This window comes from Panthera uncia, chromosome D2 (genome assembly GCF_023721935.1).
Source record: "Panthera uncia isolate 11264 chromosome D2, Puncia_PCG_1.0, whole genome shotgun sequence".
Classification (NCBI taxonomy): Eukaryota; Metazoa; Chordata; class Mammalia; order Carnivora; family Felidae; genus Panthera; species Panthera uncia.
Genome location: NC_064818.1, coordinates 9,748,376 through 9,758,864, shown reverse-complemented (window position 1 = coordinate 9,758,864; position 10,489 = coordinate 9,748,376). Strand labels below are relative to the sequence as shown.

Genomic DNA, 10,489 nt, shown 5'->3' with positions numbered 1-10,489 from the left:
GTCTGTTGAAAGAAAACATTCCTTCTGAACCATGGAGGCTAGTACCCTGGACATCTGGTAAGAGTAAGAGTTAATCACCATGCACAAAGCGATTGAATCACAGCTTCCAGGCAGTATGTGCAATGTGTGATATAAGCTTTATTCTGTTTCCCTGAGGATGTCTGGGGTCGACCTCATGAAAGACTGGATCCAGAGTGGCATAAAATACCTGAACTGGCATATTGGCTGCATCACGAACCTTTTTAAACTCACAAAGATGAGACACCATATTTTGGGGCAGTGGCTGCCCAGTTTGAGAATGTCTGGCAAATTGGGTAACCACTTTATCGTCACTTGAAACATCACCAGCACAGAAAGAACCTCAGCAAAATCAGTAGGGCATCGGTCTCACTGCAATATTGGATACTGAGTATATTCCAGCATAGAAGGTATGGTATGTCCCATTTCCTGGGGGAGATTTTCTATCATTCCAGGAGTTAATAAAGTCAGTGAACTCCTTGAGGAACGGGAAAGATTCAGCTTAAGAACTGCAGCTGGCGTTAACAATCTCCATCTTCTTTCAATCTGCCTCCACAGATTGTCAAATGACAATCCTAATGTGGTTTGTCTCTTTGCAGGAAATGCACCCTAGCAATACTTTGGATTCATGAACCTCAGCCACTCTTCTAACGTCTTGATGTCTTGACGCCACATCTCATTTCACAGGCGGCGCTGCAGACATCCTTAACAATTAGTTGAATAAAATATTCAGACCTTCCTCCATCCACGTTTTAAAGGAGAAACACGGTCAGTATAAACCGGGCTCAACATTACCTCTCCGCATGAATCATACCACGGTACTAGGGGGTCCCAAGGCATGCATTCAGAATTTCGAAGATTTCGTTTCGTTTTTATTCATGTCACCTAAAAATCTTTTATAGTTCTATCAGAAAATTTGTGAGATAGTTTCTCAAGGAATCACATGCCAGTCTGATTTTTAGGTAGTGTTCTTTGGGGTGCCCTGTGAGGAATATAAAATATCCCGCTAAATTTGTCTTAAGTTCTTGGCTGCTGAGTAACTTTTCTGAACATTTCAATTAGCCGGCATTGGGACAAAGAAAAAATTGTCTAGGCAGCTTCCTGCACAAAGCATTTGGTGCTTCTGCATGTAGACTATCAACTATTACAGGACCTCTATCAAGTAAAAAGTTATGGCAAATGTGTTCTGATAAGGTATGATTATCAGGGGCACCTGGGTGGCTCAGCTGGTCAAACGCCTAACCCTTGATTTTGGCTCAGGTCATGATCCCAGAGTCGTGAGATCAAGCCCATGCAGAGCATGGGGCCTGCTTAAGATTCTCTGTCTCCTCTGTCTCTGACCCTCCCTTGCGCCCTCTCTCTCTCTCTCCCCCTTCTGCCCCTGTCTCCAGTTGCACACGTTCATGCCCACACGCACACACACCCTCTGTATCTCTTAAAATATATATAATAAAGGAAAGAATTGCATATCAGTCTTGGAAAAATTGTTCCCCATAAAAAAATGCTTTACTCAAAAGATTTTAACAAGATCTGCTCTTCGATGCTTTTCTTTGTCTAGATGGATTTCTTTGGTTTCAAAGTCAAACATAAACAGTTCAACTGCTCACTTGGTTTCTGGATTAAAGGAATCCATAAGCTTTTTAATCAGTGAGTAATTTTCACAAACTTTGACTTAATTCTCCATTTGTGTTTAACTTTTCGATTGTGGTGCCAATACATCTTCAAGGTTTATCGGCTTTGGATGAGCAATTTTCACAAAATCAGCCCCTCTGCCCGAGGCATCCCGAAGTGCATCCGCGGAGAGTGGTGTGGGACCCCGGCAATGTAGGATATGCAAGCTCGGCCAGCAATCCTTTCTGAGGGAGTTTTCCTGTGCAATTTGAAATTCTTCTGAGGTACTGAGCTCAGAAACTCCAAACGGACCTCCGGGTGCTCGGTGAACAAGTGCAGCCAGTCGCCCTGAGGCTTGACATTGAAGACCGTGCCCGACAGGGAATAGCTGGTGCTGACTCGGGTGGCTGGGATCCTGGCTGAGGCTCCCAAGCCTTCGGTAGTTCAGCAGCGTCTAGAACAGACCCTTGCCCAGCTTCAAGGCCTCCGGCCTCAGTGCTGCAGCTCCTGCCTGGATTCCCTTGACTTTCGCTTTCCGTGTGTTTTTCAATGTTTGTTTATTTGTTTGTTTAGAGAAAGAGAGAGGGCACATGCGAGGCAGGAGGATGGGCAGAGATAAAGGGGGAGAGAGAATGCCCCTCCACACTCAGTGAGGAGCTCAAATCAAGAGTCACGATCTCCACCGACTGAGCCACCCAGGCTCCCCTGCTCTTTATTTTCTTCTTCCTGCTAGCTTTGGTTTAAATCGGCTATGCTTTGGTAACTTCTTGAAGTTAGCAAACCTTGAAGTCAGGTTGAGACCTTTCTTCTATTCTAAGATGAACATCCCTTTAAATTTCCATCTGAGCACTTCTGTGCTCTCCACAACACTCAGTTTTCAGTTTTCATTCATGTCAGAATTTCTTTTAATTTCTCTACACTTTTCTTCTCTGACCCCTTGGTTATTTTAAGGCACGCTGTTTAATTCCCAAATATGTTGGTATTTTCTAAATATGTTATTGACCCTGTTGTGATCAGAAAACACACTTTGTTGGATTAAACTTTTTTTTAACGTTTTGATTTATTTTTTGAGAGACAGAGAGAAACAGAGCATGAGCGAGGGAAGGGTAGAGAGGGAGACACAGAATCTGAAACAGACTCCAGGCTCAGAGCTGCCAGCACAGAGCCTGACGTGGGGCTCAAACCCACAAACCACAAGATCATGACCTGAACTGAAGTTGACCACTTAACCAACTGTGACACCCAGGCACCCTGTCACACTTTGTTGGATTTTAAAGTGATTGAGATTTTTGTTCTGATTCAGAATATGGTCTATTCACGATTTTTCTATGTGCAGTTTCAAAGAATGTGTTTCCGGTTCTTTGAAAGTATCGATAAAATTGTCAGACTTCTAGCAGTACTGACAAAGAAATAAGGAGTAAAGACACAAATTACCAATATCAGCAGTAAAACAGGATGTCACCATAGATCCCGCAAACACCCAAAGGATGACAAGATTATGCTGAGAACAACTGTACACACATATATTCTACAACTTACATAAAATGGACCAATTCCTTAAAAAACATAACCTACCACAACTCACCAAATATGAAATAGATCATTTGCATAGCCCTAGGACTATTCAGAAAAATGAATTCATAACTTAAGAGCTCTTCAAAAAAAATAGTAATCTGCAGGCCCAGATAGTTTCACTGAAGTTCTACCTAGCCATTAAAGAATGTACACCAATTCTACACAATCCCTTCCAGAAGAGGACAAAAGGAGTACTTACCAATTCATGTTATAAAGCTAGTGCTACATCGATTCCAAACTCAAAGGCAATACGAGAGAGAGAGGGAAAGGAAGAAAGAAAGAAAGAAAGAGTAGGGGAGAGGAGAAGGGAGGGGAGGAGAGGGCAGGGAAGGGAAAAGAAAACTACAAAAATATCCCTTGTGATAACAGATGCAAATCTTTAACAAAGTATTACCAAATGGAATATGGAAATATAAAAAAAGAATCATAAACCCGAATAAGTTGGATTCATTTCAGAGAATCAATGCTTGATCAATATTTGATAATCAAACAACGAGATCCACCATTGTTAACAGTCTGAATTAGAGAAAACAGGTTCATACCAATTGGTGGAGTAAAAGCATTTGACAAAATTTAATAGTCATTCGTGATAAAAACTCCCAGATAAAAAGGAGTAGAGGGGACTTCTTCAATTAGAAAAATAGAATCTACTCTCTCTCTCCCTTGCTCTCTACCCCTCTCCTACTCATGCTCATTCTCTCTCTCAAAATAAATAAATAAATATTTTTTTAAAAAAAGAAAGGATAAATAGAATCTGTGAAAACCCTGTAGCCCACATTCTATTTAATGATGGAAGTTGGAGTACTTTCTGTCTAGGATCTAGCACAAGGTAAGATGTCTGCTCTCAGCACTTTATCCAACCTAACGCTGGAAGATGTAGCCAATGAAATAAGGCAAGACCAAAAAAAGAAAGAAACAAACAAAAGGCATGCATACCAGAAAAGAAGAAACAAAACTGTACTTTTGGGAGGAGACATAATTAGCTATGTATAAAAATCTAAGGAATGTATTAAAAAAGAAAGACCTCCTAAAACTAATGATACCAAAAATAAAATGGTAAGACTGTGATGGTTAATTTTATGTGCCAATTTCACTAGGCTAAGGAATGCCCACATAGTTGGTAAAACAATATTTCTGGGCGCATCTGGGAAGGTGTTTCAGGAAGACACAAGCATTTGAATCAGTTGACTGATTCAGTGTGGGTGGGCATCATCCAACTCCTTGAGGATCTGTACAAAGCAAAAAGATGAGGGCATTCTCTCACTCTTCTTGATCTGAGACTTCCACCCTCTCCTGCCCTGAGACAAGAGTTCCTGCTTCTCCAGCCTCCGGACTCACACTGAACTACACCACGGGTTTTCCTGGTTCCTCAACTTGCCAACCACAGATGGCAGACTGTGAGACTTGTCAGCCTCCACAACTGCATGAGCCTCTCTCTCAATATATAGTTGGATATAGATACAGATACAGATACAGGTATAGATATAGATGGTATAGATAGATATAGATATCCTATATATATAGTTGATGATATAGATGATATAGATATAAATATATAGATGATAATAGATATAGATAGTGGTATAGAGTTATATAGAGTTACATAGTTATGTAAAGTTATATCATTTTATATATAATATATAAGAGGCTATTAATATACACAATATGGATTACTCTCCGGAGAATTCTGATGAGTGGAAAAAAAATCCAAACCGGAAGAATTATGTAGTGTATGATAATAGCCTTGAAACGCCAAAATTTTAGAAATGCATGACAGACTACTGGTTGCCAGGGGATAAAAAGTAGAGGTGGAAGAGAGGTGAGCTGTAACTATGGAAGGGAATGTAATAATAATGAGCTCACCTTGTGGTGATGCAATGCTCTGTACCTTGGCTATCTGAGTGCAATATTCTGGTAAAGACCTTTTCCATTAGATGGATACAGTGTTACCATTAGGTCATACTGGGTAACTCGTCTGTCTATGGGATCTCTCCGTCTTGTATCATACAACTGCGTGTGAATGTACAACTACCTAAAAATAACTTTCAAAACAGTGTAATTTAAAAAGTATTAATGTTCAGGAAACAGGCTTTCCCAAACTGATAGTATCATTCATTATACACAAAACAGATTTTATGCAAAACAATTTGACACTGTATTGCAAATGTATTTTAAGTCTCCCTACCTTTTTACTCAAGCATCTCTAAGTCTTTGACACTATATATTATCACATTATATTCTGTTTAAAGTTTCCATTATTAAAATTAAATGAGTTGATGAGATTTTTGTGCACAAAAAGGAAACTTATCTAAATGCCCAAATATAGAAAGAAGGCAAAATAAACTATGTTGTTTACACAGAATAAATGCAACCATATATTTGGATGGTACAAACAATGAGTAGAGAGAGCAAACTATAAGAGACTATGTTATATGTAATTTTAATTCTGTATTGATAATAGCCAAGTGTGTACTTATTAATATTTCATCTAAATATACTAACAAAGATTGTTTGCTTCATCAAACTTTAGTCAGGCCTAATTTTCTCCTAGACCCATGTGTGCACAGCTGAAAATCCAGTTTTAGCAAGAATCCTGCTAAGTCAGTTTAATCAGAACTCAATATCTGATCACTCTAGAAATCTGATCAGATTTTTCATCCTCCACCACCTGTAGGTGATGTCTGATCACCCTGGCCTGTGGCCTGCAAAGAATCCAGCAAGGTTGACTTAGCCAGAATGCCTTTTACACCTGATATTTCCTCTTAGTAATTTTCATTCACTACCCCCACCCTGATCCTTGGCCATTAATTCCCACATACTCATGCTTTTTAGGTGTTGAGCCCAGTATCTGTCCCGCACTGTGAAATCCATTATAGTGGGACCTACATCTATCCTAACAGTCCCAAATAAAGTTTGCCTTAACCATCTTTAACAAACGTCACTGATTATTTTTTCCTTTAACAGAATTTATACCAAAACAAAAGTAATAGTTATGTCTAGAAAAGAAATTAAGGGCTTTTTTTTATAATGTTTTTCTTTATTCCTTGTATTTTCCTGATTTTCTACAATTAACATGTTAATTTCATAATCAGAAAAATAATCCTCTAAATTGAAGTTAATACTCTAAGACAAAAAAAAAAAAAGATTGATTCTACCTTTTACAAATAGATTATGAATTTCATGCAGGCCAAATTGACAGCTAGTGTTATTTTCGTTCTCTATAACCTTGTCGATTTCTTCACTTGTTCCATCAATTACTGAGAGAATGAGGAAGTCTTCAACCATAGGTTGGATTCTTTTTTAATTTTTTAATGTTTATTTATTTTTGAAAGAGAGAGAGAGTGAGAGAGAGAGAGAGAGAGTGCACAAGTGGAGAAGGGGCAGAAAGAGAGGGAAACGTATTATTTGAAGCAGGCTTCAGGCTCTGAGCTGTCAGCACAGAGCCTGACATGGGGCTCAAACTCACAAGCCGTGATATCATGACCTGAGCCAAAGTTGGTCACTTAACCGACTGAGCCACCCAGGCACCCTGAACTTCTTGTTTTATTTCTCATTTTAGTTCCATCAAGTTTTGCTGAGGATTTTTTTTTTTTTTTTTTTAATGAGGCTTCATGCCCAGCGTGGAGCACAATGCAGGATTTGAACTCAGGACCCATGAGATCAAGATTTGAGCTGAGATCAAGACTCAAATGCTTTTACCAACTGAGCTACCCAGGTGCCCTGCAGGTTTTGCTAGAATCTTGAAGCTGTGTTGTTAGATTCAAAATCATTTAGGGTTGTCTTGTCTCCCCACTGAGTTGACTCTTGGCTCTGGAGTCTTCATTATTGGAAATTAGCACACCTACCCCAACTTTCTTTTAATAGTTTGTCTACCTAATCTTTACCTTTATTAAAATTTTTTTTAACGTTTATTTATTTTTGAGACAGAGAGAGACAGAGCATGAACAGGGGAGGGGCAGAGAGAGAGGGAGACACAGAATCTGAAACAGGCTGCAGGCTCTGAGCGGTCAGCACAGAGCCCGACGCGGGGCTCGAACTCACGGGCCGTGAGATCATGACCTGAGCGAAGTCGGACGCTTAACCGACCAAGCCACCCAGGCGCCCCCTTAATCTTTACCTTTAACTTACCTATGTTTTTATATTTAATGGGAGTTTCTTATAGACAGCATGTAATTTGGTCTTTTTTAATTCAATGTAACAGCTTCTACTTTTTTTAGTGGGAGTATTTAGATCATTTTGTTTAGCCTCGCTTAATGCAATGATGCATATGGTTAAATTCATCTATTTCTCCCATGTGTTCTTTGATTTTCTTTCTTTACATCCCTTTCTGTGGACTATTTTGACTATTTCTGACTATTTCTTTTATTTCATTTTATCTCCCCTGCTTGCTTATAAGTTAACTTCTTTATTTTATTTTTGTATATTTCCTAACTTTCCCTCCAGAACCTTGAAAGCATTACTCATGGTTATTTTACCATCCTTTTTATTAAAAAAATTTTTTTTTAAATGTTTTATTTATTTTTGACAAGAGAGAGATAGAGCATGAGCGGGGGGAGGGGCAGAGACAGAGGGAGACACAGAATCTGAAGCAGGCTCCAGGCTCTGAGCCGTCAGCACAGAGCCTGACGTGGGGATCTAACTCACAGATCGCGAGATCATGACCTGAGCCGAAGTCGGATGCTCAACCGACTGAGCCACCCAGGCGCCCCTTTACCATCCTTTTTATTTTTTTTTATTTTTTTTTATTTTATTTTTTTCCCAATATATGAAATTTATTGTCAAATTGGTTTCCATACAACACCCAGTGCTCATCCCAAAAGGTGCCCTCCTCAATACCCATCACCCATCCTCCCCTCCCTCCCACCCCCCATCAACCCTCAGTTTGTTCTCAGCCTTTAAGAGTCTCATATGGTTTGCCTCTCTCCCACTCTAACCTCTTTTTTTTTTTCCTTCCCCTCCCCCATGGGTTTCTGTTTACCATCCTTTTTTGATAGTCGCCACTTATCTGGGCCATACCTTACAGGCACATAATATATTCTTGTATCTTATGAGCACACGTCTTCCTGTCTCAGCACAACATTACTCTGGGTTTAATCAATCTCATAAGTAGGTGAGCTGGATTCGGATTTAGTTGTTGCTTTTGTTGTTTCCAGTGACCTCAGATTCCACCAAGGTAGTATTGCCTCAACCTTCAAACCCTTCCCTGACTTCCAAACAGGGTAAAATTCCAGAAACTGCCGTGGCCTAGAGGTCTCTGATCGCTCTGTCTTCCACCTTCCTCAACTTTTAACCTACTCTCTTTCGATTTTGTAGTCAGGATAAGCTCTCCAATGTCTTCAGAGGCTGTTTTTGCTTTTCAATTCTAGTACTGTTCACAACTGGCAATTATATGTTCATTTCTCGCCTAATTTATTATTTTTACTCCCTTACTGAATTATAATTTCCATGAGTGCTTAGCACAGTCTGACATATTGTGTGTTCCCAGTAAATATATTTTTAAAAATAACAAATGAACTATAACAAGAAGAAAGCACACCAATTAAATTAAGACTAGATGTTAATTAGGAGCATAATGGAATTACCTAGACCATGTGTGCAATGTTGAATAATTTCAGGCTTACAATTTTATTTTACATAGTGACTCTCTACTTTAAAATATTATTATATTTGATTCATTTCCTTAAAGTATGCTAAAACCATCAGAATTAAATAGATTTTGCTACAAAAGTGGCCTGTTCTATTTAGAGAAGTGCAATCACTTTGATTTAAAATAGTGGCTGATGGTCTCTGGGTCTGTGTACAAATTCAATAATCTAAATGTGTAAATAGAAGCATGTGGGGTTTATAAAAGTTATCTTGAGACTTGTGCCACACTTAACCACTTCTTTGACACTGTAGTTGCAAAAACTAAAAAAAAAAAATTAATAAGGTAAGAATTTCGACCACTATGATCTTCTCCCAAAATCTTACATATATATTTTTTTCTTTTACATCATCCCCTGACATTTAGCTTATGAACACAGCCTGTTCACCTTAGAGACAAAATAAGAAAATTATAATCTAACCGTAAGGTGCCAGACAATGGCATTTTGGTATTTGGATAGCACACTGAAAGAGTGATTTTTAAATTCCTTTTTAAAACCAAAAGATTACAGAATATTTACCAAGTAAGCATGCAATTATTAAGAGGCTTCGCTACGCTACAAAATGTAAGGTGCAATTATGGACTCATAATGATTATTTGCGGGTGGAGGGACACGAACCTTCAGTCTATAGGAATGTCCAAGCTAAGTGTCATATTCTAGATCAGAGTATTTCTAGATCACATCATTGCTCCCAACACAGGTACACATTAGATTTTTGAGAAAGGGGAAAGAGGAGGAGGTAGAGCCATAGGACTGACTCACTCTTAGTATCATGCGCTTTATCAACTGTAGGCAAAGACCTTACATAGTAAGAGAATTCCTGCTTCACAAGCTGGAGGCTACCAAATTACGAAACTGGGAACTGGCTTAGAAGACACGAGGTGGTCCATAATACAATAGACTATTCCTCCTCTTGCTAGAACATTAAAATAAGTCCACAGATCAAGGGTTGGAGCTACAGCTGGTGCCCCCTATGGTTGTAACAAAGGACTCATTTTTCATATCATTGTTTCTGATCCTTATGATTCTGAACTATGGCAGTCTAAGACATGGGTTCCTAGGGCCAAGAAACCTCAACCAGGGAACATAATGTTTTGAAGTATTGGAGTCTGACATTACCACTTCATTCTGGAAGGTGAATCATGGTTTTGACTGAAATGATTGACCCTAATATCAACAGGAAATTTTTGAAATCCTAGCTGCAGTCATACCAGAAGCAGTAGAGATGCGTTGAAGACACATCTGGGTTGTCTGCACAGCTTCCTTCCTTTCTGACGATTACCGGTCTTCTGCATGCTTCCATTTCCAAGAATACTGCGGGAGCACCATAGGCGTTCGACACCATGACCACAGGTGAGTGGGCCGCGCATAGGAACAAGATCAACACAGGGACACCCAAGGCCTTTGTGAGGTCAAGACTGCAGAGCAAACTCAGAATCTGGTCCATGCAGCATTCTGTGAAGATAGATACAATAAAAGTGCTTATTCAGCTCAGAAATAATCTAAGCCACTTCCTGGACCAGCAGCAAGATCAGAATTTTGAAGAAAGAACAGACATATTTTGCCCATGAAATGTCAAGATCTAATGTCAAGCAATAGTAATTAAGACACTATGGTATTTGCACAGGGGGACAAAGAGA

General features: G+C 39.3%; 1 pseudogene; it reads right to left on the bottom strand.

Annotated features, from left to right (window-relative positions):
- Positions 1-10: 10 nt before the first annotated feature.
- On the bottom strand, positions 11-10,194 carry LOC125933094 (mitochondrial intermediate peptidase-like; annotated as a pseudogene).
- Positions 10,195-10,489: the final 295 nt, after the last annotated feature.